At 50.1% G+C, this 17611-nt stretch overlaps 1 non-coding gene across 1 annotated transcript; it reads right to left on the bottom strand.

Annotated features, from left to right (window-relative positions):
• Positions 1-17247: 17247 nt before the first annotated feature.
• On the bottom strand, positions 17248-17352 carry LOC142009862 (U6 spliceosomal RNA). Its single transcript, XR_012644625.1, has one exon. It is a non-coding gene; the product is annotated as a U6 spliceosomal RNA (small nuclear RNA).
• Between the last annotated feature and the right edge of the window lie 259 nt (positions 17353-17611).

Genomic DNA, 17611 nt, shown 5'->3' on the forward strand with positions numbered 1-17611 from the left:
TTGCTGTACAATTTTCACACTTAATCTCTTGGAGCATCAGTTTCCATGATGATATAGGAAGTGATATACTTTCTAAAAAGGGATATGCTGAGGATAAATCCATTAATAATAAGAATTTAGCTTCACAGTGATGAAAACCATTACAGCTGGAGATCCCTTCTGGAACTGGAAATAAATGTATTGTGCTTTGTTAATAATTAAATACCTGGTATATTTTTTCAGATCTTTACCAAATCTCAGAGCTTTTTATATTCAGTATAACTGAAGTCAGAAAGTTGTAGAATTATACAGTGATGAGTGTCTTAATAATTCAATGTGTCATGGCAGCATATAATTATGATTTCCTCTGGGAATGGTGGGAATGAATCCTTGTTTGCAGAGAATTTTAGGCAATGTTTAATGAGAAGAAGATTTCAAATACGTTTCATTGAATTCCAGTAAGCTAAATCAAAGCAAAACAAAACTACACTCTTCCCAGGGAAAACAAACAAACAAACAACAAAAAACAGAAAACCACAAATCTGGATTTGAGGAGCTATTTCAGAAGTAACTTAAGAGAAATTGATTTGTTTATTATTTGCTTTCTGATTCCAGGTGGCTAAAAATAGCCAAATCTCATTTTGTTGTAAAATGAGATTTTTTTTTTATATACAGCAGGTATTCCATTCCATTAAATTCCCAGGCATTGCGCACAAATGACAGCAAAGGTGTGGCTATTGGTCCATTTCCAGACAAATCTTATATTGGCTGATTTTCATTCAACTTATATAAACCCTTTAAAGATGGGATGCAGAATGTGAAATTTCCATCAACGCACATATAGAATATTTCTCCTACTGCCTCCAACTGTCATTACATCTGAATTATATGAATTTTTAAGAGGAGGGAATTGTCTAAAAGACATGCATTTCTTACAGGAAAAGGCTAAAACCCAATGAAAAACCTGTGTTTTGGGGGATGAAAACATCTTTTAATTCTCTCTTTTCCCATTTTTTGTTGATGTCTTTCCTGTTAAACAAATTAACTTTTACATGCTGTTGAAACAAAATAATGTTACTGAAATCCAGGCAGTTCCTCCTTATCAGTCAACAGCTATCCCTGATCCTGCATTTTAATTTTGGAAAAAAAATATAAAAGCAATACATTTTCATTTACAGCCATGCAGCAAATAGCTTTCACTTTATAATAAATTTTTGAAGGGATTTTATGCATCACTTTTATTTTCAAATGTTATATAACTGAATTTCTCGAGTCACCTTTTTACATTGTTTGAAGAGGACCACTGCCAGTCTGTTTATAATTTGAAAGTTCATTATTTTTGCAGGTTTTTCCTCTTTTCGGCACTGTGCCTCATTTGTTGTGTTCCTTTTGTCCTGCTAGCAGGAATTCTATTGTAATCAGATTGGTGTGCTCAGTATTCCTGCTGTTTGCCCACTTGAATTGCTATCATTATGGTTGCCTCTCCAGAAGGAGAATTGCCAGGAAGAGAGGACTCCAGCTGGATACAGTGCATCTTAGTAAGGGAATGAAAATGTTACAATGTGGAATAATGTCTGTTTTATTATCTTCTATTGGTTCATAAATAAACTTCAAACTGATTCTAGTGTAACCCTTCTGTTGGAAGGAGTTGGCAGCCACCAGGGCTGGGTTCAATATTTAGGGGTTCCTTTTCATCCATCTCACACAGAACTGGCTTGAGCCCCCACCCAGTAGCCTGGGAAATTCACACCCCCCCGGGCACCTCAGAGAGGCAATGCTTCCCCACTCGCAAGCACAGAGTCTGAGTGTAGAAAAGAAACTTTTAATGAAAGAGGCAGAAAAGTCATATGGCATAGCTTGGGAAATACCATGCCCAGAGTTCATAACCAATCATCACGTAACTGTCTCAGCTCAAATGGACAGAGCAGTGTCCTTTGCCTCTCAGGCTCAGCAGTCCAACACTGTAACCAGCCAATCCACACACCCAAACTTTCTTTGTACCCCCCTTTCAAATGCCCCACTTACAACTCGGTCCAGTCCATGCAGGCCCTGACATATCACCCTGATGCATTCCCTCATTGAACTTGATCCAATGCCACCTTTAGACTGGTCCGCCATTCTGCTTTTTCCCTGCCAGCTGCCCTGCCAGCCACCCACTGCTCCTCCTACCAGCTGTATGCTGGTCACATCTGCCTGCCACTTACTGTTTCTCCTACTAGCTGTCCGCCCATTGCTGTCTTGTGGGTTTTTCCAGCCGGCAAAACCCTGTGATTCTAGCTCTGAGTGATTTCAGCTCATAGTAGCATTCAGTTCTGGGTCTACCATCAGCAGCTCAGCATCCACCAAAGGAGATTCTCACAGAATAACTATAGATCCATCTTTAGGTCTACTTGCAAACAGTGCAGGGGAGAACTAGTCAAACCAGTTTTACAACTGCATGGCCAAAAGCCTTCCAGCCAGCTGGCTTAGCTACTATACTGCTTCCCCTCCTCCGCCCACCCCCTTTCACTCTCACAATACTTTGAGGGGTGGAGCCCTCTGTAATCCAGACCTTACAGCGTAATGATGACTTCTGTGTACCCCCACAAAACTGCAAGCATTGTTGAGACTCCACAATTCTTACACTGGACAATAGCATAAATTGTGACTTTACAGCAACATGTTGTCTACAATAGATGAAACCTCCTTGATTTGCCTGCTCCCATCAGGCTTTGTTTACAAGGCGTTACATATGCACACCTTCATATTTTCATGCAAATAATCTCCGGAGGACACATTCACCAACTCCTTCAGCAGTGTTGATCTGCTGGCACATTCCTTACACTAGTAACCTGTAAACCTGGAAAACAAAAAGGTATTATTCATATGGTTCATAGGCAATTACAGATGTGTTAACTAATTACTTCACCTTGATGTTATGGACATAGTTTTGAAAGGAAATATTCATGATTATTAGTGGTCTTCATAGCTACTATTGCAGTGCTTTGTATGTTGCGGTCAATGCATCTGGTTTTTCTAATTTTCTTTGAACAAATTAGCTTGCTCAGGAAGTCATTTCACTAAGCTGGGTGGTATTCCTGGTTATGGATTTGAGTGAGACTGCAAACTTTACATAATTCCCACTTAATTCAGTGCTGTCTGGGCCTGAAATTCAGTGAATTATCAAGACCTAGGACTTCAAATACCACATTATATTTAAGTGAAAAAAGCAATGGATTAGTCTAGAGCAGCGGTTCCCAAACTTTTCGAGTCGTAGAACACTTGGACATCATGGCGCTCGCTGCAGAACACTTTAGCTGCGTCTACACGTGCACGAAACTTCGAAGTAGCGGCACCAACTTCGAAATAGCGCCCGTCACGTCTACACGCGTCGGGCGCTATTTCGAAGTTAACTTCGACGTTAGGCGGCGAGACGTCGAAGTCGCTAACCTCATGAGGAGATAGGAATAGCGCCCTACTTCGACGTTCAACATCGAAGTAGGGACAGTGTAGACGAGCCGCGTCCCGCAATGTCGAAATTGCCGGGTCCTCCATGGCGGCCATCAGCTGGGGGGTTGAGAGACGCTTTCTCCAGCCCCTCAGCTCACTGGTGGCTGCGTGGAGCGGCCCCTTAAAGGGCCCCTCCCCCGCCCTGACTGCAGGAGGCTGAGGGAACGTGCAGGCTCCTGCCTGCACACGCGGCGAGCCTGCACAGCCCTCAGCCCCTGACACCGGCCATGGCTGCCCAGCAGCCCCCCCAGCACCCCCAGGGGACCCCCCCAAGGGCAGCCAGGGCAGCCAGCCCAGCCAGAGGGCCACGCAGTCTGGGAAGCGGCAGCGGGGCCCCTCTTGGACGGAGGCCGAGATGCGGGACCTGCTGGGGCTCTGGAGCGAGGAGGAGGTGCTCCAGGTAATGGGGAGCAAGAGGCGGAACGCAGATGCGTTCGCTCGGCTGGCCGACGGCCTGGCTGACCGGGGTCACCCTGCCCGCACTCCTGACCACGTCAGGAGTAAGGTCAAGGAGCTGCGGCAGGGTTATGCCCGGGCCCGGGATGCGGCCAGCCGATCTGGGGCCGCCCCCGTCACTTGCCCCTTTTACAGGGAGCTCAGGGACATCCTGGGCTCCCGGCACACCTCCTCCCCTCCGGCCACCCTTGACACCTCGGCTGACGAGCCCGAGCAGGCCCTGCAGATGGACTCCGCCCCGCAGGCAAGCCCCGCACCCCGAGGGCCCCCCCCGGAGGCCATCCCCGGGACATCGCGGCAGGAGGGGGAGGAGGAGGAGGAGGAGGGGGGCTCCTCCTCCGCAGAATCCAGCCTGCAGATCCTCCTCCTGCCATCCCGGAGCAGCAGCAGGGCCTCCGACCCCCGGGGATCTCCGGACCGTGGGAGCGGACCCACAGGTAGGTACCCCTCTCTGGTGGACACCCCGGGGCTGGAGGGGCGGGGGGGAACAGAGATGTGTCCAGGGCCCCCCACACGCTCACATGGCCATGGCCCCAAAGACACCAGGGCCATGGCCCTCACACCACTGCAGCCATCAGCCCCTGCCCCCCGCCACCCTGCATGACAGTGCCATGCCCCATCCCCGAGCCAGGGGGGAGCGGAACCTCGAGGGGCCCCCGGGCGGAGGGGGTGGGACACCCCGCAGCAGCAGCATGTGATGGAGTGGGGGGAGTGCCAAAGGGAGACTCAGCCTACATATGAGCCACCAGAGCCGAGGAGCTCCCAGGGCCAAAGGAGGATCCTGGCGCTACAACTGGCAGGTGACACCTCTGCCCTGAGCAAACAGGAGGGAGGAGCCGAGCTGGCTTGGAATTGGGGGGCGAGGGCGGGGGCCACAGGTAGAGGCTAGGGGAAGGGAGAGCTGGTAGGCAGCCAGCCAGAGGAGGGGGAAAGCTGCATCCCAGAGGGGCCCCCCTTGGAGTCTTCTCCCCACGACGGGTTGGAAGGACTGTCTCTTCCAACAGCTGGGGCTGTCACTCCTGCCAGAAACTGGCCATCTGTGGCCTAAGAAAGCTCTCCTGCTCTCAGACCCTGCAGGGTGAAGTGAGAGTCGCTCCCACCAGGGGACAGGGTGCAGGGCAGGGGGACCCCTGAACCCCATCCATCACAGCAGCATCTCCCGGGGACGGGGATGGGGAACCTGCAGCACAGGGCGGGGGGGACAAAGGCCACGGCTCGGGGCCCACACTAACGCCTGTCTCCATTCTTCTTTCCCCCCTCCTCTCCTGTGTCCTGCACCTGCACCTGCACCATCCGAAGGACCGGAAGAGAGCGCCGGCGAGGCCTCGGTTGTCCCGGAGAGCCCTCCGGGACCCTCGCTCCAGGGCAGCCCCTCGGCCGAGGAACGACCGGCCCCGCGGAGGGCCAGACGGCGGACCCTGCGCCTGCTACCAGTGGCGGCCACGGACCCCCAGCTGCTGGCCATCCTCCACCGGCAGCTGGAGGTGTCGGAGCAGCACCTCCGGCTGCAGGAGCAGGCGCTGGCCTAGCGCAGGGAGGCATGGGGGGCCTATATGGAGAGCATCAACCGGCTGGTTGACTCCCTGGCCCCCCGTGCCGCGCCGGCCGAGCCACCGCGCGCCATGCCCGCTCCTGCAGCCCCACCACCAGCTGCTCCAGCCGTCGCCGTGCCGTCCGCCGTCGCCCCACCACCTCCCCGCGAGGGCCACCGCGCCGAGGGACCCCTGGAGCCACCCAAGACTCGCTGGCGCCGCTACCTTCCAGTGGAGCCCGCTCCCACCCAGCCGCGGACCAGACTGCAGACCCGGCGGAGCTCCCGGCCGAGCACGCCCACTGCTGGGCTGTAGGGGCGAGGGGCCCGGGACGTGGCCCCCCCCCTTGTTGGACATAGTTTTTTGTGGACTGTTTCTGTTGGTGTTGCCTCTGTTTGCCCCGTCCCCCCCTGTAAATAGTTCTCCCCGTTCTCCTCCCTGCTTTTCTTTTTTGTTGATGGCGCACAGTTCTTTGATTTGTTGTTGTATATTGTTTTATTTGTGCACATCTTGCTTTTGTTGAACGTTTGTCCCTCCTTTTTGGTTTCTGTTTCACATATATATTTATTTTAAAAAAAAAAAAAAAAATTCGTTAAGACAAAAAAAAAATTAACGTTCACCCACAAGTTCGTGCTGTCATTTCTCCTGGACAAGTGGGGGGGGGGGCGGTGGGGTGCTCCATGGTGTGGGCATTGGGGCAGGAGTGTGGGGGAGGAAGGGGCGGGCAGTAGGGGGCCTGGGCAGAGTTCACCCCGCAGCCTGTTGCTCGAAGTGGGCCCGCAGGGCCTCCCGGACCCGGATCCCCTCTGGGTCCACCTGCCGACTGGGGGCAGCAGGTGGCTGCATGTGTGCCCTGCCGGCCTCGGCGGCCCAGCCCTGAAGAAAGCTCTCCCCCTTGCTCTCCACGAGGTTGTGCAGGGCGCAGCAGGCACCCACAATCTGGGGGATGTTGTTGGGGCTGGCATCCAGGCGGGTCAGGAGTCATCACCAGCGTCCCTTGAGGCGGCCAAATGAGCGCTCCACCACCTGGCGCGCACGGTTCAGGCGCTCGTTGAAGCGCTCCTGGCTGGCGGAGAGGTGGCCCGTGGAGGGGCGCATGAGCCACGGCCGGAGGGGGTAGGCCGCATCCGCGATGATGCAGAAGGGCATGGTGGTGTCCCCCAGAGGGATCTCCCGCTGGGGGATGTAGGTCCCCGCCTCCAGCCAGCGGCACAGGCCCGAGTTCCGGAAAACCCGGGCGTCGTGGGTGCTGCCAGGCCAGCCCACGTAAATGTCCTGGAACCGTCCCTGGCTGTCCACCAAGGCCTGCAGGACGACTGAATGGTAGCCCTTCCGATTGAGGTATCGGCCTCCACTGTGGTGCGGGGCGCGGATGGGGATGTGAGTCCCATCCAGAGCCCCGAAGCAGTTGGGGAAGCCCAGGGTGGCAAAGGCGGCGACAGTGGCATGTGGGTCCCCCAGCCTCACGAGCCTGTGCAGGAGCATGGCATTGATGGCACGCACGACCTGCAGAGAAAGCACATGGGACAGCCCCAATGAGGGGTGAGCAGGGTGTGCGTGGCCCTGCCCTGCCCTGGCCTGCCCTGGCCCCCCTGCCCTGCCCTGCCCTGGCCTGGCCTGCCCTGGCCCCCCTGCCCTGCCCTGCCCTACCCTGGCCTGCTCTGGCCCCCCTGCCCTGCCCTGGCCTCCCCCTGTGGGTTCTCTTACCTCCATGAAGACAGCCCCGACGGTGGCCTTTCTGACACCAAACTGCTGCCCCACGGATCGGTAGCTGTCCGGAGTGGCCAGCTTCCAGACAGCGATGTCGACCCGTTTCTCCACAGGGAGGGCACGCCGCATGGCAGTGTCCCGGTGCCTGAGTGCGGGGGTGAGCCACTGGCACAGCTCCAGGAATGTCTGTCGGGTCATCCTGAAGTTCCTGAGCCAGTGGTCGTCGTCCCACTCCCCAAGCACCAGCCGCTCCCACCAGTCGGTGCTGGTGGGGTAGCTCCACAGCCGCCGGCGTGTGAGGCGGGGGGGGGGGCGGGGTGCTGCAGGGGTAGGGGCTGAGCCCCGCTGCCCTGGGGGCATCTCCTTCCCTGGGGAAGAAGGTGCTCAGCTGCCCCCAACATGGCATGAGCCAGGGCAAGCCCTGCTCCTGCTGGGAGGGCTGGGTGGACCTCTAGCTGCTGCTGCTGCTGCTGCTGCTGCTGCTGCTGGGGGTCCATGACTGCGGCGCTCGGGGTCTGTGTGCCTATATGGCTCCTCAGACCGCGTGCTGTGCAGGCTGAGTGTATGTGGGAGGGGCCCTTTAAGGGAGCGGCTAGCTGTTGCCCTGGAAGCGCTAGTCCGCCCGTTGACCCTGTGTGCAGCTGTGCCTGGCATCCCTATTTCGATGTGTGCTACTTTGACGTGTAGACGTTCCCTCGCTGCGCCTATTTCGATATTGGGCTGAGCAACGTCGAAGTTGAACATCGACGTTGCCGGCCCTGGAGGACGTGTAGACGTTATTCATCGAAATAGACTATTTCGATGTTGGGTGCACGTGTAGACGTAGCCTTTCATCTTTTTTACATCATCACACTAACTATGAGGAACATTATTAATGGAAAATATTTCATAATAATGTTAATTAAATTATTGTATGGTAAATGCAACTCAACAAACAATAATGAAACCAGATATTAACAAAACACATATAAAATTGGTTACTGTATAGTCATTTAAAGAAAACTGTAAAATTGAGAAAATTCCATCCCAAAATTAAGTTTATTCCCTGAGAATGGGGAAGAGACAGCTATAATTCAATGTCAATGATGGAACACCTTGCCATAGTTTGTAGAACATCAGTGTTCCACTGGAACATAGTTTGGGAACCGCTGGTCTAGCAAGGCACCAAAGCTCAGACACAGGTCTGAACATCCCCAAAGATCAGGATATAGTCAGGTCAGGGTTTGTCTGAGCCTGGTATGGAGACAGACGCTAGATACATAGTTGGGTCAAGATCCAAATTCCCTCCAAGTTTTGGTATGTTTAAGTTAACAGGCTTATTTCATTTCTGTTGTATGTACAGTCTCTTGTCTTGCGCCAAAGCAAAAATCCATATGAAGAATAACATTGGGAATACACACTATGGATTATTTATGTCTGAGGATTTACAGAACATCTGAATATTACCTATTTTGAAAATAAATTAATTTGATTAATTTCAAGTAATTCGAATAACAGTCCTTACATTTCAGAAAAGTTTGAGGGAGCTTTTGGAGGAAAAGCATGTCAAGATAATGGCTCAGTCAGCGAAGAGAGGTTTTCCTGTAAGTGCAGCTTCCTGGACTTGGAGAGCTGAACTAGGGCTGCAGAACAGAGACAACAGTCAACAGACAACTTGTTTCATTTCTTCCTGGGTGGTTTGGACTCTGTGTCATGGTGGAGCAGTTGTATGACCATAATTAAGGCATATTCAGACTTTTCAATTTCACGAGACAATGAATGTTTATATGCTGATGTTTTGAGTGATAAAGTCTAAAATATAAAAATCAGCTTCGAAGGCATTCTAAGTGGCTAGATACTTGTAATACAAAGCTTATTTTTTGTTTTGTGAAATATTTGCTTAAAAACAAGTCAGAATATTCATTTCAGTCTTCATGTTTTTAAAAACTTCTTTTGGTAAATTTATCATAGGCAGTGTCAGCCAAATGATACCCATGGTGAAATAATTCCAGTATCCCTTAATAAAATATCCTAGGGAGAGACAGTTCTGAGTCACAGACACATGAAGTGGGGTTAGTATGTTGAAACTATATATATATTTATGGCTTAAGATTTTTACTTTTATTTGTAATATGAGTCTGAGTTTCAGACAGGTTAATTGTGCAATTGTCCAGGTATTTCATACCACTAATTGCATATCTAATTTGAGGTCACTTATACCAGTAATTATGCACACAAATACATCCTAGGAGCAGTTACCCAGTTTTATGTACAACTTTTCAGTAATTTGATGTACAAATTACACACACACACACATTACGCACACCAGATGACCAATGGCAGAGAAATACTGCACCTGGACCCATCTGACTCTCTACGGCTACATCTACACGTGCCCCAAACTTCGAAATGGCCACGCAAATGGCCATTTCGAAGTTTACTAAAGAAGCGCTGAAATGCATATTCAGCGCTTCATTAGCATGCGGGCGGCAGCGGCGCTTCGAAATTGATGCTCCTTGCCGCCGCGCGGCGCGTCCAGACGGGGCTCCTTTTCGAAAGGACGCTGCCTACTTCGAAGTCCCCGTATTCCCATGAGCCCCGTCTGGACGCGCCGCACGGCGGCAAGGAGCGTCAATTTCGAAGCGCCGCTGCCGCCTGCATGCTAATGAAGCGCTGAATATGCATTTCAGCACTTCATTAGTAAACTTCGAAATGGCCATTTGCGTGGCCATTTCGAAGTTTGGGGCACGTGTAGACACGGCCTACAATTGTTTGTTTGCATAAGTCCAAAAATTACCTGTCCTCTCTATCCTTCTATTATTAACAGTATACTGCGTGTTGTAGAATATTAATGTAAATTACATAGTCTGCTCTCTAATATGACAGGCATAAGCGTGTTGTAATTACATTCACCTATATAGCTTTAACAGAGGTTATTGCTACTCAAATAATTTTAAACCTCACTGCAGCATCGGACTTAGCAAGTAGGGATTCAAGGCCTGAAGCATGTGTATAATCTGATCCCATGCCTGCAGTCATGTATTTTAGGTTTTGTCATCTGCCTGCACGAATGTGTGGTATACAGACAGTTAAAAATGGTGATAAGCTTCTTACCCAGAAGATTGTACCCTTTGGTATGTTTCCAGTGTGTTTGCTCAAATGGTCTGGGTATTCATGCACATCCTGTGTCAGAACAATCACTCACTGTTTTGCTGTTGTTGATCTCTTTGAAATTCAGTCAACAGTCTGAGGTACCAAAACTACAAAAATATGCACTTATCTCCAGGCTATTAAAATCTTACAGCTGTGTTTACATTCAGCGCCAGGAATGAGTAAAAGGCTTTCAGACACATTGCACTTTTAAAAAAATTATAGAACAGAGGAACTGCAGTGCATGGATTAGATACTACAGTGGTCATAGTGCTTTCTGCACAATAGTAATAGCCTATCTAATTTTAACTTCTCTTTTCATCCTGATTTGAAACAGAGATTCCAGTGCCCCCTTGCATAATGGTTGGGACCCAGGGGTACACTTCAGCAATCTAATCATTCCAGGTAATTTGCTGTATGGATGATTGCATTAAGGCTCTGTGGTCTAGAGACGTCGGTTCATTTCAGTCTCTGCTCATACTCCCAACTGAAGTGGAATGAGATTCATGCTTTAATCTTAGACTTTTGTCCACATATGCTGTTTCCTCACACATGCAGTTTAAAGGAAAAACATATACATTTGTTTTCTTAGATTCACTCTTGATGTAGAAGAAAAGCACTGGAATACAACCGATTGGTGCAAGAAGGCACAGAAACGTGCCCAGACTGATTTACTTTTCTGAGTAAATGCTTGCACCCTGAAAGAGAATTTCCTGCAGATACATGTCTGATTTGGAAGCTATGATGGTTGTTGCTACAGCAGCCATGGTTGCCCCATTTAACATCGTAACTATTTCCTGTATGAAATAATTCTACCTAAACTATTTTGCTCGTCTTTAAAGTGCCACTTGACTGCTTTTTGTTTTGATAGTGTATAGACTAGCACTGCTTACTCTCTGTTACTATTCTGTATTATTTAGTACCCTACTTTGTTTTTTGAGAAAAAACAATCAATTTTGCTCCAGCCAGTATTTGAAAGGCAACCCCCCCACTTCTCACTATAAAATAGAAAATCTTGTTCACTGCCAATGGAGTGAAAAAAAACCCAAACCTCTATTCTCAGTGAATATTTATTTGAAATTTTAAAAAAATCAGCTTTATTCCTTTCATTAAACGAGATTTTCAAAGGCACAAAGGATAATTAATCAGTTAGTTGCTACTGAAAGTCAGAGGGATTTCAGCTTCACAGGGGTAGCTGTGTTAATCTGCATCTGCAAAAACAGCAAGAAGTCCTGTGGCACCTTATAGACAAAGGCTACGTTTACACTAGCACACTACGTCGAAGTAGCCTATTTTGAAGTAAGGACATCGAAATAGGCTACTTCGACGCGTATCGTCTACATGTCCCCTAGGGCTGGTGCCGTCTATGTTCAACGTCAAACTAGCAATGGGGAACGTTGAAAGGAGCTGCTCTGGAAGGAAATGTGGAGCGTCCACACACACAAGTGCTCCCTGTCGAAATAAGGGGCCAGGAAAGCCCACGGACCGGATCACAGGCTGGACTAGCCCTTCTGGGGCAACAGCAATCAGCTCCTTCAAAGGCCCCTCCCAGACACACCCGGTCTGCACAGCATGAGGTCCGCAGGGTACTCTCCACGCTCTCGCAGACCAAGTCACAGCAGATATGGACCCCCAGCAACAGCAGCAGCAGGAAGAGGAGGCCCTCCAGGTAGTCATCCAGGGAGGAAGTACCCTGCGAGGTGTTGCCCAGGAGGCCACCCTGTGGTTCCTGCCAGAGCATCCCTCCCCGGGGGCAGACGGGGAAGCCCCTGACCACTGGGCTCCCCTCTTCCTCCCCTGCCAGCTGCTCCCCCGCCTCTGGAGCTACCCCAGCAGCTCCGAGTGGTGGGAGCAGCTGGTCATGCGGGAGTGGGACGACAACATGTGGCTGCGGAACTCCCACATGCGCCGGCAGACCCTTCTGGAGCTCTGCCAGAGGCTCACCCCTGCACTGAGGCACCAGGACACCCGGATATGGCATGCCCTCCCTGTCAAGAGGAGGGTTGCAATAGCTGTCTGGAAGGTGGCCACTCCAGACAGCTACCGCTCCATGGGACACCAGTTTGGAGTGGGAAAGGCCACAGTCGGGGCCATCATCATGGAGATAAGGAGGCCCAAGCATGCACCCACTCGGGGGCGGGGGGACCAGGTGTGGGGGTGTGGAGTGAGGGGCCAGGTATGGGGCCGGGGAGTGAGGGGCTGGGTGGGGGGGTACCTGGGTAGGTGAACAGGAGGGGGGTCTGGGGCGAGGGCCCAGGGGCACCCTGCATACCCTCATGGGAGCCTGTGTTCTCTCCCCACAGGTGGTCTGTGTGCTCAATGCCATGCTGCTCCAGAAGGTCGTCCAACTTGGGGACCTGGACGCAGCCATCACCAAATTCACCACCATGGGGTTTCCAAACTGCTTCGGGGCCCTGGATGGGACCCACATCCCCATCCATGCCCTGGACCGCAGCAGAAGAAGATACATAAACTGCAGGGGCTACCACTCCATGGTCCTGCAGGCTATGGTGGACAGCCGGGGCCACTTCCAGGACGTGTATGTGGGCTGGCCTGGCTGCACATACGATGCCCATGTTTTTAGGCACTCGGACCTGTGCCAATGGCTAGAGGTGGGGACCTACATCCCCCAGAGATCCCTCTGGGGGACACCACCATGCCCCTCTGCCTCATGGTGGATTCAGCCTACCCACTCCAGCCTTGGCTTATGCGCCCGTACACTGGCCATCTCAATGCCAGCCTGGAGCGGTTCAATGCCCGCCTGAACCACACCCACCAGGTGGTGGAGAGGACCTTTGGCCATGTGAAGGGCTGCTGGCAGTGCCTCCTTGCCCACCTGGACGTCAGCCTCCAGAACATCCCCTAGGTTGTGGGCGCATACTGCATGCTCCACAACGTTGTGGACAGCAAGGGGGAGGCTTTCGTCCAGGGGTGGGTGGTCAACATCGGCACGGGCTTCCCCCAGCCGGCCGCCGCACCCAGTCGCCAGGCCCACTGTGAGGGGGTACAGGTCCGTGAGGCCCTGCAGGACCACTTTGGTCAGGGAGAACCCTGAGCACCTCCCTGGCCTTCCCTGGAGGACCCCCCCCACAGCCCACACTGCTCACACACCACCCCCAACACCCGCACGCCACCCCCCCAACAAGCACATGCCTCCAGTTATTTGGAAAATAAAACATTTTTTTTAAAATTGCTAACTTTGTTTTGTGCACAACAGAAACTGCAACCAATATACAAAGGGGGACAACTATATACATGGGAGACAACTATATACGTGGGGGCCTGGCGGACGGCTCGGTTGTTGGCCCATCAATCTGGGGTGAGGGTAGAGGAGCGTGACCACCCGTGGGTATGACTCGCGACCCCCGCCCCCATGTCCGCAGTCCCTGGCGTGGCCGGCTGGGGGCTGGGAGGACCGGCAAGTATGGCCGGGATGCCTCCACTGGCTGGTCTTCAGCCCCAGTGGGCTCTGGTCCTGGGGAGCTTGCAGGTGGCATGGCAGGTGGGGGCAGCAGGCGGCGAGGCGGGTGGAACGGCAGGTGGGGCAGCAGGGGGGGCATCGGGTGGAGTGGTGAGGAGGGCACCCCGGGGGGCAGTGGGGGGCAGAAGCCAGGCAACAGCCTCCCGGATCGACCCAGCTATGTCCTGGAAGACCCCCGTGAAATCCTCCCATGCCGCCCACCACCTGGTGGACTCCTCCTGGTTGAACCTCAGTCTCTACTCCACCACCTCTGTATGCCGCTGGAGAGCTGCCAGGAGTTGGGGGTCCACAGGGGCCAACCCCAGAGTCCAGCAGTGGCGGGACCATCCCGCTGGCCCTGCGGGTATCTCCGGGCGCTGGTGGTGGCTTACCTCCGGCAGGCTGTTGGGGATGACAGAGGGTGCCTGGCTGCTGGGCGCATCGGATGGTGCAGCTGCAGAGAGGGAGAGAGGGAAGGGAAGGCTGTTAGTACTGTGCCCTGGCCCATACGTGTGCTGCTGCCTGTACGCTATCAGCTTCCTGCCACGGAAAATCCGGGTCCATGGTGCTTTAAACGCTGCTGTGCATGGGGATCATAGAGCCCCGCAGGGGCTGGACAGAGCTTTTCAACCCCTCAGCTGATGGCTGCCATGGAGAACCCCACTATTTCAAAGTAGCGGGACACGGATTGCCTACACACACCCTACTTCGATGTTCAACGTCGAAGTAGGGCGCTATTCCCATCTTCGGATGGGAATAGCAATTTTGACGTCTCGCCGCCTAATGTCGATTTCAACCTCTAAATAGCACATGGCGCATGTAGATGTGACGGGTACTATTTCGACATTGTGCCGGCTACTTCAAAGTAGCCGGCTAGTGTACATGCACCCTAACAGATATATTGGAACGCAGGCTGTTGTGGGTAAAGACCTGCTTTATCAAAATGTATCTGATAAAGGGGGTCTTTGCCTACAAAAGGTTATGTTCCAATATATCTGTTAGCCTATAAGGTGTCACAGGACTTCTCATTGATTTTTCAGAGGGAGTTGACTCTGTCCTTCATTACGCTCGTCTCACCCCCTGCTCCTTTTAGTATTTTCCAACAAAGAAAAGTATTGTTGGTACACGTTGATAGTGAACATGCCAAGGTCAAATTAATTTCTTTTACAATTAATTCCATTGAAGACAATGAATTTAGAACGTGATTTAGTTCACATTCTTATTTCTGATCTTTTACTAGTATCAACACCAATCCTTTTCAGTCTCTGCCACAGACACATAGGTGTTGTCTACGCTAGGCAGGTAAGCTGATTGTAGATATACAATTCTAGCTACAGAAATTGCGTAGCTAGAATGGACTTATCTGCAATCAACTTATCTGGCTGTCTTCACAGAGGGATGTCAATGAGAGAAACTATCCTGTTGACCTTCCTTACTCCTCATAATATTGAGCAGTACAGGGGTCATCTGCTGACTTCAGAGAGTTCAATTTCTCGTGTCTCTACCAGATGTGTGAAATTGAACTGCAGAAGATCAACCCTGACTGGGTCGATCTTCTGCGTAGTCTAGACGTACCCCTAGAGAAAGAAAAAAAGGAAACCCACCTCAGTAGCTTAAACAGGAATAAGAACTGGAGAATTTTCAGAACACATTTTTTTCATGGAAAAATGTTTTGCTATTTGTAATTTTTTTATTTAGTTTCATAATTTTTTCAGGAATACTTTTTTGTGTGCATGTATCTTTTGGTTATTTCACTTTTCCACTATTGATTATTCTATCACAGTATAATGGGACTGCTATAAGCTACAATCATATGAGGTTACTGCTTTCATTCCAAAGCTAATTTTCTTTAACCTGCAATGAATTTCAGTTTGCTTGTCATATTTGTTCATGAATGATCATGCAACAAAATTGCCAGTTATTCATGAACATGTTTACCTGAAACCCTCATGATGCCTCAGCAGTATTTACAAATGTTATACACTTCATGGAAAGTTATATACTTCACTGTTCTTCATGCGGCTGTAGTAGCAACATTTGGAACTAATTCCATCATACAATTGTTTTAGGCAAAATGGACGTACATTTCTAACTCCAGGGTAAGGTAAGTACACAGCTAAGTGAAGAGAGAGACATTCTAGAATCTGCAGGCTTGCCTAGCAGGCATGTTGATTTCAGGCGATTGCATCATGATGTTTTAGATGCTTGAGATTTACTAGAGCTCTTTTTAAAGAGTGATACTACCTGGGATTTATCAGTGTCTGAGAAGGGGCTTCTGAATTTCTCAAGGAGGTAATTGAGGCTGTCACTCAGTTCACCACTGATATCTGGCCCAACACAAATTCCACACTTTGACAGCCTGTGTTTGAATGACCTCATGCTCTGTGACTGCTGTTACCATCTCACATTTCATTCTGCAGTAACTCCTGCTGTTTGGGTTACATTATTGGGATCTTTGCATCGATTCTTCTAAACACGCCTTCTTTATCAAGTGCTATACTTCTTTAATCATATGGTATGGTCTTCTGTAAATTCTAGCTGGGCGGGAAAATATTTTTGTCTGCAAGCCACACACGACCAAATCCAGACCAGAAGGGTAAACTTGAATTATTTTTCATCCCCTGAAACAAGGTGATGACTTTCTCTTAATACTTTTGGTCAGAATGTCTGAATTGTGTTTGAAAATGAGAACTGCCACTATAGAGACTCAGAAATGAATTAATTGTATTTCTTTCCTGCTGTTTAGATAAATGCCTCCACTGGCTCCATAGGCTGCATTCAGTCAGTATGAGAAATCAGTTTGAAAAATGGACACAGAGCTAATTATTTATGATTGAAATGCGCATGTTGCCCCATTTTTTGTTGTCAGCCAACCCAGTCTGAGTTTTGGATGAATTAGATGTGGTTTTTTTTAAATTCCTCACCAAAAGGATGGAAATCCAAGTTGCAGATTAGGTGCTGTAAGGTTGGCTTCATTTCACTGCCAATAAGGCCAATATAGTAAAAGGGAAAAAACAAAACAAAACAGTTCTCTAGCACCCTAAATACTAACAATATCAATTATTAGGTGATTAGCTTTTGTGGGGTAGACCCACTTCTTCAGCTTTGGAAAATCCTGATAAATGATAACTGAGATGAAGAGAATTTAAAAGGAAGAAAGAAAAAAATGAAATAAAAACGGATGAATCAGCTAGATAGGACAGAAAGAAGTGGGGGGAAGGGAAAGAAAAAAGTTTCTGCAAGTGTCTGTCACGTGGGTGGCCTTGCGTCACTGCAAATATCAAAGGTGGGGAAATTGTCCTTGTAATGTGAAAGGTGATTGATACCATTGTTGAGGGTGAGGTGATAAGTATCAAATTTGAGAATAAATTCCAGTTTAGATGTCTCACTTTGTAATCTGGTGTTAAAGCCTCTTTGTTTTAGAATGCACACCTTCAAATGTTGGATACTATGACTTGCTATACTGAAATGCTCACTTACGTGTTTAAGTGTAACCACATACAAGTCTCCATGGAATGCTTCACATCATCCTTGTGCAGGGGCCATGCTAATCTTCTCTGTGTTGTTCCAATTTTGGTATATGTGCTGCTGAAGCGACTCCCTGAGCAACTCCTGTACGGTGAACTCTCCCAGGGCAAAAGGAATCAAGGTAGGCCTCACAAGAGGTATAAAGACTGCGTGAAGGCCAACATTGCTCATGCTGGTTTAAAACCAGATCAGCTAGAGCAGCATGCAAAAGGCCGAACAGGCTGGCGTGCTCTCGTACGACACGTGTATGACAACTTTGAAGAGCAGTGATGCGTACGCCTCATTGATGTTCGTGAGAGGAAGAAAGCAACAGCAGCAGCTGCACCAA

This window comes from Carettochelys insculpta, chromosome 2 (assembly GCF_033958435.1).
Source record: "Carettochelys insculpta isolate YL-2023 chromosome 2, ASM3395843v1, whole genome shotgun sequence".
NCBI classification, from domain to species: domain Eukaryota; kingdom Metazoa; phylum Chordata; order Testudines; family Carettochelyidae; genus Carettochelys; species Carettochelys insculpta.